Source organism: Drosophila eugracilis, unplaced genomic scaffold (assembly GCF_018153835.1).
Source record: "Drosophila eugracilis isolate 14026-0451.02 unplaced genomic scaffold, ASM1815383v1 contig_1765, whole genome shotgun sequence".
Lineage (NCBI taxonomy): Eukaryota > Metazoa > Arthropoda > Insecta > Diptera > Drosophilidae > Drosophila > Drosophila eugracilis.
The window spans coordinates 5,849,968-5,864,379 of record NW_024572605.1 but is presented as its reverse complement, the minus strand read 5'-3'; the positions used below and the strand labels follow the sequence as shown (position 1 = coordinate 5,864,379).

Below are 14,412 nucleotides of genomic sequence, written 5' to 3'. Positions count from 1 at the left end.
GCAGCTTCAACTGACGCTTTTCGGCTGCCTTTGTTTCTCTGTTGTGTCAAAACCATCAAAACGAGATGACGCTGCAATTGGAGCTGCGAAAACGATTGCATTTTGTCACTTTTGTGATTCGACACAGAAATTTGCCTACGAAAACTTCATTAAAAGCTGGGAAAATTTTGTCTGACCTTTTGGCTGGATGTTTTTACAACATTGGTGGATGGCAGAATACAAATTCCTGAAATATTCTTTGGGTTATGAGAACTTTTTACAAGAAAATACAAAATCTTAAATAAAAAAAAAATAATAAAAAAAAATTAACTCACTATAGCAGAGCAAGGTTTCGATCCTCGGACCTCTGGGTTATGGGCCCAGCACGCTTCCACTGCGCCACTCTGCTCATGTAAAGTTCTATAAATAAATGTCTATATAAGCGTGACAGGCAAAAAATTGCCAAATAAAATAAGATTCAATAGCAATATAGATGTTGAAATCGAATCAACACATTATGAAAATAAAATTCTAACTATTCAGCATGACAGTATGATAAGCAATGATATCTAAACTGGATCGTATAAAACCTGATTAGATAATATTACCATAGCTGTTTCTTTGCTAAGGCCAAATATTTAAGCTAAGCTAAGCATTTCTTATAATAAAGTTGTTCTATGAAATTTTCTATCAAATAATACATTTATAATATTATTTATGAGAAATACTTAATCAAGAAATTTATCCCAGAAATTTCCTAAAATATTTAACACAACTTAACAAATGAATAAATACCATAAAATCCAACTACCCAGGTTGTGTCATTTAAAATGCATCTGAAAATTGGCATTAATTAGCAATGACACATTATATTGCCATAAATTCACCTCCACAAGGAAACTTGGACGACCATGACGCAAAAGCCAATGACGCTGACCGGGGAATACAAATATACTATTTATATGTACATTTGTGTGTGTTTGTGACTGTGTATATAGATATGCCTGCGTATGATCCTGCTATATTATTATACACGTTCGTATAGCATTGGCATCCGCGTAATTATGTTTGCTTCCGTGGCCAATGTCGCCAGGAGCAGAGGCAACCACAAGGATGCGGATTGGCCAGGATGCGGAATACGGGGCATCGGAGACGGAGCCAACAATGTGTGGCTTGAAATTTGACACTTTCACAGTTGGTCAGTTGATTTGCTAGACCCCGAACCACACTCCCCCAACTTCTGCAGGCTGTCTGCATTTTGTTAGATTAATGTCCTGTTCAATCATCAATGGTTCAGCGTACAGCGCCATCTTTGTTTGTATAGCACTTGTTTATCGCTGTCCTGGATGAGCGGAGACAATCGCAGGGCAAGGCGGGGATATAGATGCACTGGGAAAAACATTTCACAGGTTGCGAAAATATCCCTTTATTTTTAATACTACTTGGATAAAAATCAATTTGTAATCAAATTTTGAAAACAAAAATATTTTCTTTGCATTAGTATCCTAGATTGTAAACAAATCATTATGAATTTCTCTCAGTGCAGGACTGGACAACGATAACGGTCATTGTTGGTGTGACTGTGTGCGTAAGCGTTCGCTGTTTGTGTTGGGTTTCAGCCTTCGGTTGTTGCTGTTGCTTTTTGGTTTCCTTTTACTGTCGCTTCTTTTCCTTTCGTTTCCCGTTCATTTGCTCCTTCTCATCTGTTCGTCCCTATTCCTTCTGCTCCTTCTGTTTATTGTTGTGCCTCTGTGCATTCATCCTTTGCTTTGTTCTTTCGTTTACTTTTAATTCATTTAGGTTTCGTTTTGATTGATGACCACTTTAATTGCGGATATTAAATGACAAGCGCCAGAATCAAATCGAACCGAAAATGCAAAAAAATGAGCTCTCTAATTTTCTGGCATTTTTTCTACTGGCCCTCGACTAGAATTTCTTCATTTGCCTGTTGGATGATTTGCAGTAAACATGGGATTTGAGGCTTTCCACATTGAGTTAATCAAAAAGCGGGAATATAATATGCAGCAATTTTCCAAGGAGAAATGAGAAAATTGAAAAAGAGTAGCTTTGGGGATGTGTTTACACGATGGGGAAGATTTCGTTATTTTACATTTATCTAAAGTTACTAGAACTAGGTATGGTTTCCCCGTATACAAAATCCATTAAAAACTACCCTTACTGGCTCAATTTCATGACTTATTTCCCTTGTAATTTTCCACCCATACCCTAAGACATTCGCATGAACTTTGCACTACGCATAAACCCAGGAACCTTTTTGATTAAAGGTCTCTTGTCCACACAATTTTACGCCTTTGATGTGGGCGCGTTATAATGCTGTTGATATAGTCTTATGGATGGAAGGGCGAAACGAGGGGCAATGCAATCGCAAGTGGGTTATACTCGCTGTAACTACATAATAATTCTAATGAAAAATGTCAGGAGGCAAATTTGATTACTTGCTTTGATTGTCAATTAAAGCCCAACAACAATTTGCCGTGCGGTGAAATCTCGTTACGTTTATATGGCCGCCAAAGTCGCCCGGCAGACAATCTATATACTTTGTACACACAATATAAATACATACATACATATTTATGGCGCTATGTGTCAGAGTTGATGACTAGCGAATCCTAATTAATTTTGCAAATACATATGTACATATGTTTGAATCTTGAAGGGGAGCCTTGCATTAAGTGACACAGCAACGAGTCACAGTTCGCCTGCTCATTAGCCGCATTAATTGATAAATTGATATTGGCTTTGGGGCAAAAGTGGTGTGGGATGGATTCTTGGATCGAAATGGGATGAGTTTGGGGATAGTAAATATGAACTCCTGAACTCCCGGTTATGCTGCACTGGCCTTCTGACCGCAAAGTTTCCACTCCAAGCTGAAGTTTTTGGGCGAATCGGAAAGAACAACATCAATTCCGGGCATCCTTTTTCGGTACGTCTGTTTGTCTGGCTGTCAAATCAAACTTTGATTTGATTCGATATACCAACTGGCCAGTGTCCAAACTTTTATTCAAACTGACAACTTTCCTGGCCCAAACCAACAACAATCAGTTAATGCAGGCGGTACTACTTCCCTTAATTTTTTTTTTTTTTTGGTGTTTTCTAAGCCCTAGTTGATTAATAGATGGGAGTTTTAGTGTCACAACTGTCTTGATTAATGTTTGGTCCAACGGAATTTGTTTGTTTGTTACGGCCGGAAAAAAAGTGAGGGAGGCCAATTGTTAATTGTGGTTAAGCGCTTTTAATTTTCACATGTGATGTTAGCCGACTGAAGGAAACCCGAACTGAGACGAATGGCAACGAAGTTTGCCAGCCGAAGGCATTCGGAAAACCGAATGGCAATTAAGGATGCGACTGCGCAGCAATCTCTTATACTCATTCAAGAAAGCTCTGCGAAAAAAGCTCCGAGATCGAGCTGAGCTTGGTGACATTTTTCGTTGAAATACGGCGGCACACTTGGCACCGAGCTCAGTTGCTGCCAAGTGGTCAGTGTGAGTGGTGCTTCTCCAAGGGAAAGAAAATACAATCAGGAAAATGGAATTGAATGCCTCAGCAAGAGAAGGTGCTTCGGCAGCCAGAGTCAGAGTCAGAGTATCAAGATCATCTGGAAATGGAAATGGGAATGGCAAATGGCAAAAGCAAAAAAGGAAGTGAGCCACTCTAGACATGAATCGCATGAATCAGCGGCGCATTCAACATCAACACGTAATCCCCGCAAGGAGTCCTCATCGTCGTCAGCGTCGCAGTCATCGTCGAAGTGGAGGCATCATAATAATGCCCCCGATTAAAGAACAAAAAGCCAGGCTGAAGTGCTGCAAGTCATTTGTGTGCTCATTGTGCAAACAGATCCCGGGTCCTTGTTCCTGGTTCCTGCGCCGGAAACGCTTTAAGAGCCCCGTCAGCCGAGGGCTTAGTGCAGGCACATAATGTCTGCTAATATTTGAAGAGTGCGTCGCATTAATTGACATGAAAGAAAGTCACGAAAAAAAGAAAGCAGTCTAGAAGAGAAAAGAATAGGACGATGAGCAAGTGCAGCCACCAGAAAAGGATGTGCTCCACCTAATGAGTGCACAACAAAGCGGAGACTTCTTGATGGGTAAGTGCCTTTGGCTAAGACGGCTTTAGCCCCTAGAAAACCCCCGAACCCCAAACGAAAACTCCTTCGAGTGCTGTGATTTCAGGCCAGTGATTTATGTGCCAATAAATGCAGGCGGCCACAAGGCATTAATATTAGATTGCACTCTCGACCATCTGCCTGGTCATATATTCTGGCACGAAATTAGCCTCGATATGCCCTCTGGATCTCCGATTTTCCCTGATTTTCCCAGCTCCATGTTAATTAAGTGCCATGCGAATCTCTCTTCATAAATTACACAATTTTCACCCGCTTTTCCGGCTACGGCCATTAGCCTTATTGGCATATGCCAGCAATCAATTTGAAATTATACACCACAATTTCTCATCGCCATCATTGTTGTTGTTGTTGTTGTTTTTGCCGCTGTCAGCCTGCCAATTAGGGGATAGATATATATAAATATATATCTTTTATAGCACTAAAATGCAAATAGGTTTGTGCTGATTCTTTTTTTTGTTTTTTTGTTTTTCTGTCCCCACTTTGTCTGTCTGCAATCAACCATCAATTGTCAAACATTTTCTAGTTGATTACTAGTTTTTTTTGGTTTCACATTTCTAACGATTTTCATTCTTTGTTTGCCGTTCTTGTTGGGGGTTTTAATTTTGTGCAATTGGGGTTTTTCCCCGATACCAAATTAATTAAATGTTTGGTGAAATTAATATTATTGATTCAACTTCACACTTTCCATGCAGTAATTATATCATACTACTGATTTGCATTCATAATACTCGTTTTATATTTAATGCAAATATTTATTTGTTATTGTGTCAAAGCGATTATCTAAAGGTAAGAGAATCTAATTAAAATGTCTCTATTAAGGTGGCATTTTTGTGTAGAGATTTTTTGTAGTTTAAAAAACTAAATGAATGGAAATCATTTTTAAGTACCACTTGTGAATTGGTTTTTTACTACTAAATTAATTTTATAAATTAAGGAACATCTTTGTTTTCTATTTAAAGCATTGAATCTGAAGTACTTAGGCTATATGGTTTATATATATCCCATAATTAGAATCATTAACACGGAAGACTGAAAAATATTCATGAAAAAGTTGAATATCCTTGGTGTATGCCAAATTAGCCCACCAAAATAGCTAGCTAACCAACTTTCCTTTTAACTCCCCCGCTTTTCCTAAATCTTCGGCTTTGTTTATGGCAACTCGCCACAAACAAAACCAAAAGATTTTAAGCCAAAAAGTCAACCCTCCTCTGCCATTTTCCTATTCGGCCCCCGGGACTTAGCATCTTTTGTAGATTTGCGTGAGAGACAAAGAGACTTGGCTAAAAATTCAATTAAACAGAAAGGAAGTGAAAATCGTTTGTCGCTGGCACAAAATGTTCCATATTATATTTAAATGGAATTAGTTTTAATTAAGTCCCTGGCTAGGTTAGGCGCAGCCACAAAGAAAATTCCCTTCCTAGCCAGAAAAATGTTAACAGACTCAAATTACCAACTCACAGCCAGAGAAAAAAAAAAAAAAAAAAACAAGAAGAGTCGACCAAATTAAGCAACAGCAACAAAATGAAACCAAAATGTAGCCGCCGAAGGAAGTGATTAAAATTTTACCTAGCCCCAAAGCCCCAAACTCGGACCCCAGACTTGAAAACCCGAAAAATGAACCAAGAACCCAGGAATCTCGCTGGCCTTTTGCTCCCTTTTTACCTTTTTCCTTGGGTGTATATATGTATATATACTTTTTTTGTAATAAGTATTAATTAATGCAAAAATGAAGACGAAACGTAAGTAGGGCTTCTGCTGATTTTGCTGCCGCTTCTTGTTTTACAAAAGAGCAGCCGCTTTCCAGTTGTTTCCCTCTTTTTAGCTGTTTTTTTTTTCGTTTTTTAGTTGAAATTTGAGCTTCGTCGTCCGAGCAAAGTGACGCAAATTAAGAGAACCCCTGGTCAGGAGCAAGTCAAGCAGAAGCAACTTAATGAAAACGAAATTGACACCTACCTACCTACCTGAGAATGAGGTAGTCTGTCCAACTCCACCGGGTTCCTCGTCCTCTTTTTCTGCAACCGCAACCGTAAAGTTATACGCACGTCTGGAGTTACGATGTACATATATATGTTATATAGAAGGGCGTCATTTTTTAAGGGAGGGTAGTGGGGAGGAGGGAAAAGGACATGTCAATAGTTGCCCGCTTCGCACTTCCTGTGACATTCTGCTGCCCATCATCGGGCCACGCCACACATACACATCCTTGTGTGTCCTGTCCTGTCCTGTCCGCTCATAAATCTTCCGCTCGCATATTTCTGTGGGTGTGTGCTTTTATCTGGCTTTCACGCTTCCGGGCGCTTCCTTCCATGACCCCCCAAATACCAAATCCACCCAATCTCTCCAATTCACAATTCCTGGAGAACCCGGAGATCCAATACGAAAACCGAAAAACCGAATTGTGTCTCCAGTTATTTGAGTTTTCGTTGTTTAGCTCATAAATCTGCTTATCTGGGGAGTTGGAACCGTCCGCAACCCCTGCGAAAGGGCTAAAAGTTCTTTCAGTTACAGTTTTTGTTTTTCCAGCTTTTCCCCAGCAGCTGTGTGGCATTAAAGGCTAAGGGCTTGTGCAACTTGACCCTGTTGCAGTCATGCATAAATTTCTTAGATTCCTAGCCATTGACAAGCCTTACACACACAGTCCAAGAAATCTAAATTAAAATATATGTTCCTTGGTTGGTATATATTAAGCCAGCAAGCATATTGGGGGCCGAAAGTTATAAATATTTTGCGGGGAATTAATTAAGCCTTAGCAAGGACCCAAAAGACCTGGACAAAAATATGCACAAAATGAAATTAGAACCGAAAAAAAAAGATAAAAACGTAATGAAATGAAATGCGGCCTAAATGTTTTCAGACATTTTGGGATTGTCGCAGGCGGTGGAAAAACAATGAAAAGGGGCAATAAATTGGCAGGAAGAGAGAGGGAGAGAGAGAGAGTGGCCGAAGGAAATTGAAATATGTTCGGCCTACAAATGGGTTGGAAGGATGGTCTGTGAACTGGAGTGTAAAGTAAAGGCTCCTAATGAATGGCCATGTTGGAGGGGGAAAGTGCTGTAAAGATTATGGCTGCAGGTTCGAGATGATCCATTGTTATCGACAGAGAACAAGTTTGGGGGAAAACACAAATTTCCAGAGTGGTGATATATATATATATATCAAGAGAGAAGAGAGGGAGGTATATAAAAAGGACTTTGGGGTAAAAGGATGACAAAGTCAAGAAGGGACAGACAGTCCCAAGTAATGTAGCGTTAATTGTGAAACAAAATGAAAATGAAATATAGCAATTATCTTAAGACGTTTAGCGTATTAAAAGGAGCAGTTTTAAGAGCTTAACATAATTGAATTTTACTTACTTACTGCCAATTAATAACTAAGCCTGCAATTAGCCCAAGCTTACGGACATGCCCAACAATCTGTCGAAATATTTTTCATTTATTTATTGCTTAAACCTTTAATCTTCTGTGTTATTTAATTTAAATTTTGATGTGCGGTCAACAAAATTCCTGTCTGGTCATATGCGACAATTCCTTTCGGTTATTTCTATTTTTATGTTGCGCACGTATTTTTTTCCTTGGCTGAGCAGCAGGATGCGGACAGGATGCGGACAGGGCACACTGCAGGACACTTTCGGCTGCAGTCTGCATACGTCATCGAACTGTTGACCGAGTTGGCGGAAGGCCAACATGTTGCCTGTTGCCTGTCAGCACAATTTCCAGATAGGCACGGACTCCAGGGCTCTGGATTTGCAGTTGCAGGGAAACCAGGGAAAAGAAAGATTCGTTCAGGGGAACCCAACGAAAAACGCTGGGCCAGGACACGCAGCTAGGACACACTGTTTTATGCATGGCAGGCACTAAGGCGCAAAGTGTTGATAGAACACACCCATACCCATAACCAATCTCACTCTACAGCACAGCGACTCTGACACAGACAGATGCAGATTTCTGCTGAGGCTGCACGGGGGGCTCCAGTGGCAGAACTCGAAGGATCCTGCAGCTGGGCCCCATCATAAAAATGAAAACTGAGCTGAGGCAGAGCCAGCTGCAGTGTCGGCCACAGTGGGTGCATACAGAAAAGTGGCCTAAAAATTCAAGGAAAATATTGACTTTTTAAATTATAGGAAATATTACCCATAAAGGCAAATGTTTGCAATATGTTATCCCCAGCTCAGTCTTAAAACATCTCCTTAAAACCATATAAGTATTGGCACTTAACGAGAAGATATAACAAATCAAAATCCTTAATTAATATCCTTAAAGAAGCTTAATTAAGTGTAGTACCACTTCGGTAATATCTTCGATTTATCCTTGATTCCACAAGACATTTCTCTGAATGTAAACGGTCCCTGGGAAACCGCAGAAAAATGAGCGGAGGCCAGTTGCCTATTACTACCTGGCGGTCCACCTGGAGCCCATGGATGTTGGGTATTCCGTGGCTCCTGCTTCTGCTGTCGATGATGCCTGCTCTCGCCTGGCATCCATCAAACGCCGCCATATTGAATCAACGCAAAATAATTGCTTTTTAAATGGGTTTTTATATCAACGGCAACGGCAACGGCACACCGGGTGAGAGAACAGTGGCTGGATGCTGGACATGGCGGAAGGCCCATAAATTCAAGGCATCGGCCACTGCCACCTTATATCACCACAACTGGCCCGGGGGTGAAGTTTTTTTCCTCGACACGAATCGAGACTTCGTTTTTCTTCTTGAATAAGCGCCGATTTGTGAGCTTTAATTTTCAGATTTATGCCCATGGCTGCAAGGACATTTTTAATGAGATTTCGCTTGGATAGTCCGAGAAGGATAATGGGGAACGAACAAGAGCAATAACAAGAGCCAGAGGAACAAGAGGAAGTGGAAATGGAAGTGGAAGTAAAGTCCAAGGCGTTGACAGACACAGATTATGAGAGATATGCCAAAAAGTCAGTGCGGTTAAGCAGCTGCTTCTGGTGGAATGGAATGGAAATGGTTGATGAGTTAGGGCCAAGAAGAGGGTCTTAATATACGTATAGACCAACTTAAGTTTTCCATCCCATGATGATGAAAGTATACATAATTTTCTCAGTCCTCTACTTTCCCGCTAAACCACACAAAAGTTTCGCTTGTTTTCAGTAAATTTGCGTTAAGCGAAATGGTGAGAATTTTCTAACCATCGCCATTGCTATCTTTCTGGCTCGCCGGGGCAATGACAACATAATTAGCTCATTTATCAACAGAATTTGTTTTGGTTAAGTTAAATAAATCAAAAGCAGACAATTTATAGTCCAACGAATTTTCAACTATTTTGGTGATTTACTGATTTTAGAGCACCTAATGGCTGATCACGAAAATGTAACATAAATTTTAGAAAAATAAACGTTATCGTAATCGCACATCGCTGTTACCAAAAAATATCATAAAATATGTGAGGTAATAATTTAAGAACTTGTTTGTTCTATAATTGCTTAAAAAACATTCTTCTTTCTATACTTATAAAAAAAACAATTTGAATATTCTGTTGCTGACGGCAATCAAATACAATTTGCATCCCAATCGAGGGAAAATAAAGAGCAAAAGAGAGAGTTATTTCGCTAGAAAAAGAGAGCGAGCCCAGCTAGTCATCCAGATTGTTTATTCAAGAACTTAATTGAGTTCAAATGAAAGTGTCAAGTCATGTGGCCGAACTGTTCTTCGGGATTCATACGCGAATTGAGAGCAAACCCATGGCTTTTGCATCTCATAGTTCGCCCAATGAATAATTTAAGGGGCAGCCAAAAGGGGGCAGGTCATATCACTACCCGATAATTGCACACATCTGCAGGATAAAAGATAATGTCCTGGCTATTAAAGAAAAAGAGCGAAGTTGGCAAAAACGCAGCGTTTTAGCATTTCCGTTTTGGCACCGGAAACGGAAGTGTAACTGCCGCAGAGGGGGCAAGCACTGGCTCTTTGTCCTGCCCCTCCAGCCACACCTCCTCTCGTATTTGGAAAGCAAGGCGTAGCCGGTTGCATTTATAATTAACATAATGATGGCATTTTGCTAAACACCGTTTTCCGCATGTAACACACACGACCAAAAGAGATAGCTTGAGTGGCAAGAAGGTGGTAAGGATATGGGGATATGGGGTGGCACTCAACAACGGCTGCATAGTTGACATGAAATGCCAACTTAATGTCAGAAAGTTAACATGCCACTTGAAATTAACAAGCCGCGCAGAGTCCTTTCTCCGTCCCAAGCCCACCTCATCAACGGAATCCTTTCTGCATTGTTTTGCGCATGCATATATATAAATATATATATATATACTATATGTATATATAGTAGTCGTCCTTAAATGTGTCGTCCTGGTGAAGTGCCTGGCCCGACTTGACACAGGCGACTGGCGTGTCAGGTGAGGCGCATTAAAAATGTAGAATTTCATCTTTTAGTCAGCAATTGTAGTAGCAGCAGAGTAGATTTTTTTTTTCTCTCTGTCGAGTGTTTTTAGGCCCTGTCTAAGTTGGCCAGAACCACTCGACGAGTGCCTGGCTTTTGTTTCGCAAAAACTGTCGCGCTATTTAAAAACCACATGCGAGAAAGGCCGTATCCTTTTAGCCTCCAGGCTCAATAATTAATTTATTCGCCGCACAACGCACACAGGTCTTTTTTACATAACTAATGAAGCTGACTAACTTTTACTAAGCAAATGTTGTGCAACAAAGGATGCACACATACGTACATACCATATACTTCACACACATACAATAAACTTGGCTGGCTGCCCAGGAGAATCAAAAGGTTCATTTGGCTTAATCGAAAAATAAAAAATTGATTGGATATGCAGAATGCCAACCACTTTACTAACCAATAATGCAGTTTATGCAACTAAGTGAAGTTTTCAAATGGCGCTTATACGAGTAATATTTGTGGCATTTGGTATTTAATATGGCCATTATATATAGCAGATTGTTTTTTTGTTACACAAAAATTCCTGGAATATTCAGCGAATGTCAAAATATGTCTAAATTAAAATGGCCAGCATGAAATTCCTTTATCAAACACAGATTTATTTTATATTTGTTATACAGTAAGAGAAACCTGAACTCACTTTAAAATACATTTAATTTAATATTCAAAATACATACGTATATAAAAACAACAATGGCTCGAGGGGAGATATTTAAGGGACCAAATTGGTCGTTAGCACATCGGCGGGGGCGATGGTGTGATGGGTGTGAGTGTGGGTGGGTTTTTGGAAAAAGGTCGCTGCAAATTACACGTGACATGCTAAATGGTTGGGGGTCGGATAGAAGGAAGAAAGATGTTCCTGGGTTGACACCAGCACACACACACACCTCCCACCCCCGTTGCCTTGCCAAAATGATCATAAAATTAGCGCACAAAAGTAAAACATATGAGACGCGATTTGAATTTGACGCCATTACCTTCATTTGGCCACAGTCATTTACAGTGAGAGAAAAATCTATGCTTAGTAATCTTGCATTCTTTATTTTGAATTCAATTTTTAAAATAAACAGATTTTTTAGATGTCTTAGAGTTTAGAGTTTAAAGGAATTTCGTAAAAATATTCTGTATTCTAATAGTAAAATCCTAGTTAAAACCCAAAAATCTTTCACCGTGCACCATCAGTGCCTGAAGAATCCCCAACTTTTTTGAGGGGGCGGGAGACACGCATAATGACGCACCAGGCGCCAAAGTCATTTGCATATGCCAACCAAACCAAACCGAAAAAACCAGCGAATGAGCCAGAACATCACACTCCGTGCTAAAAACCGTAGAATATGGGGGATGGTGGATGTATATTTTTATTGGCAGCTGCCTACGGCCGGAGACTGCGTCTGCCTGTCTGGCATACTAAGTGGGCTTTTGCCACCCCACAAAAAAGAGGGTTGGGGGGCTGGAAAACACACACCATTCCCCCCCGCATACCACTCTCTGATAATAATCGTACATTATAATGTGTTTGCTCACTGATAGCGTTAATTATGCAGGGGCCGCAGCGCTAATTATGATTTGTAAGCTTTGAAAGTGTACCGAGTACTGCTGCTGCTGTTGCTGTTGCCTACTTCCAGGCGCCGCGTTTTTAATGAACCTATCGTGTACGTGTTCGCCGGCCAATCAATGGGCCATTGTTGAATTCGAAATTCGAACTGAAAATGTGCGCAATCTACAATCGTCAACGGGGCGAAGAGACCTGCGGAGTAAAAAGGATGGTTAAAATGCCACTTGAGGAGGACAAAAGGATGCAGCAGCAGCAGTTGAAACAGCAGGAGCAGAATGTATCTGGCGGATACAGCAGTCCCGCAATTATGTTACAAAACGTTGCAATTAAGCAAACTGTAACAAAGGCATGACCGAGCGTTGTAACTAAATATGAAATATGTGAGGGGCAAAAAAGACAGGAGTTGGGTAAAAAAAAAAAAAAGAAATCTCGTAGAAACAAAAAACTTCCGCTGTCAACGTTGTTTCAGTCCGCTCCCCCCCCTCCCATATATGTATCTCCCGTACTTTCAACTCAAGTGCACTCTAAGCTCGACAACTTGAGGCGGAATTCGTACTGTATTGTGTGTATATGGGTGTGTGTGTGTGAAAACGTGTTCAATTGATATTTCTGAACGCCAAGGCAAGGAAAAAGTTATAAATAGCAAGAGGAAGCAGCAACTTGAGCCAAAAACTGCAATATTGCTTTTCTTTTGCTCCTCCGAAAAGCCAGACGACTAGTCTTAACATAAAAAAAAAAAAGCAGAAAAAAATACAAACCAGATATGGTAAGAGAGTGCCGCACGGCCCGGAGTGAGAAAGGGTCACTTGAGGGCCACCTCTGGACTTAAAAAGCTGGTTGGAACGCAGAGCGAACGGAGCTACTTTGCCTCAAGTCTTGGCCGGGCTAAGAAAGCCAAACAAGTGGCTGCTCCATATTGATTGCTGAGCCAACGCTCTAGGCTGCACTCGAACATTGGGTCCGCCTTACTCCCTCCCACTTTTTGCACTTTCGTTTAGATGTCACACCCTCTAACAACACCAAATGAGCTCCCCAAAAAACCTGTGCACTTGAAGAAAAGCTTTAAGTTCATCACTTGGTTTAGGTTGTGAGGAATTTCTTGAAAAAGTTATGGAAAGTTTCTGTAATCAAAACTAATCTAGTCAATAAATTAAACTTGAGAAGTTTTTTTCGAGTCCCTAAAGATTGATAACTGTATTTTTGACTCTAAAAATGTAATCCTAAAAAGTTTAAAAATTATTTGAAAATACATGAAAGACATATAGCCATTGATAAATCTAAAAGTATAGCAGTTTTCCACTTGAGAAGCCATAGATTGGCCAGTGTAGCCAACACTGAACCCTGACCCACCTTGTCCGAAGCTCAAATGACTTTTCCAAGCTGCATATTGAAATTTTATTGCATTCGGGCCAGAGGGGCCTGGCAACGAGAGGATGATCCAGACTTTTTGGGGTTGCCAGTCAAGTCAGTCAAGCGGCACAAATTCAAACATTTGTATTGCTGAAATTGAAAAAGGTGTCGGGATGAAAATGAAAAATTATACCCCCGAATGGTGAGAGGAGGTCAGGTCAGTCGCCGCCGTCTGACGGCTGGTCAGCAATGATAGCAGCAATGTTTTGTCTTCATTGCCGGTGTTGGCCTTTATGGTTCTACTGATGGAATGACCGATGTCTGGCCGACTTTTTTTTGTTGTTGTTGTTGTTGTTGTTCAGTTTTGGTTAAAACAAGAGTTAAATGTTGATTGGCTGCTGCTGGTAGCTTAATTGTTATATACCAGCCACATTGCTGGGCTTAATGAAATGAAACACCAACCTTAATTGATCGATTACATTCGCATATAAGCCAATACGTGTATGATGAACTTTATTACGTCGTCTATCTATCCAACGCTGATGCCATAAATCATTGCCCTTTAGTTGCAAGTACATAAATTAATATATGATACATAAGGAAAATGGTTCGTTTTATATTTATGACTTTCCAAAACTATTAAAACTGGTTATTAACAATGTTGATTTATCGGGTGGCATGTGCCAATGCTTTGTATCAATTAATTTGTCGATGTCACGGGACTCTGAGTAAGGTTGCAATTATTTTTTGGTCATTCATATTTAAAGTAAAGTATTTGCAAGAATTCAGCAAATTTAAAAAGGTTATTATTTGGAAATGAAAAATTATAAAATAATATACATTCCAGATTAAACTTGTTTAAAAATACTTCAATTTTCATTGATTACGCAAAAGAATTTTTGTCGTTTTTGCAGAATAAATATCCCTTCATGAAATCCCATTTTTGATTGCAAC

The 14,412-nt window shown here is 40.1% G+C and overlaps 1 protein-coding gene and 1 non-coding gene across 3 annotated transcripts in view; one reads left to right on the top strand and one right to left on the bottom strand.

Moving 5' to 3' along the window:
• The window catches only part of LOC108104792 (matrix metalloproteinase-2), a 75,402-nt gene that overhangs the window by 22,130 nt on the left and 38,860 nt on the right, over nucleotides 1-14,412 (top strand). Inside the window, exon 1 of one of the 2 annotated variants that reach the window (XM_017211056.2) lies at nucleotides 3,458-4,087. The exons of the other annotated variant lie outside the window; for it this stretch is intronic. The gene's annotated coding sequence lies outside the window, so the exon portion shown is untranslated. Of the gene's footprint in view, nucleotides 1-3,457; nucleotides 4,088-14,412 lie in introns of those variants that run through there. 2 annotated transcript variants of the gene reach the window in all.
• Nucleotides 317-388, bottom strand: Trnam-cau. The gene has a single exon. It is a non-coding gene; the product is annotated as a tRNA-Met (tRNA).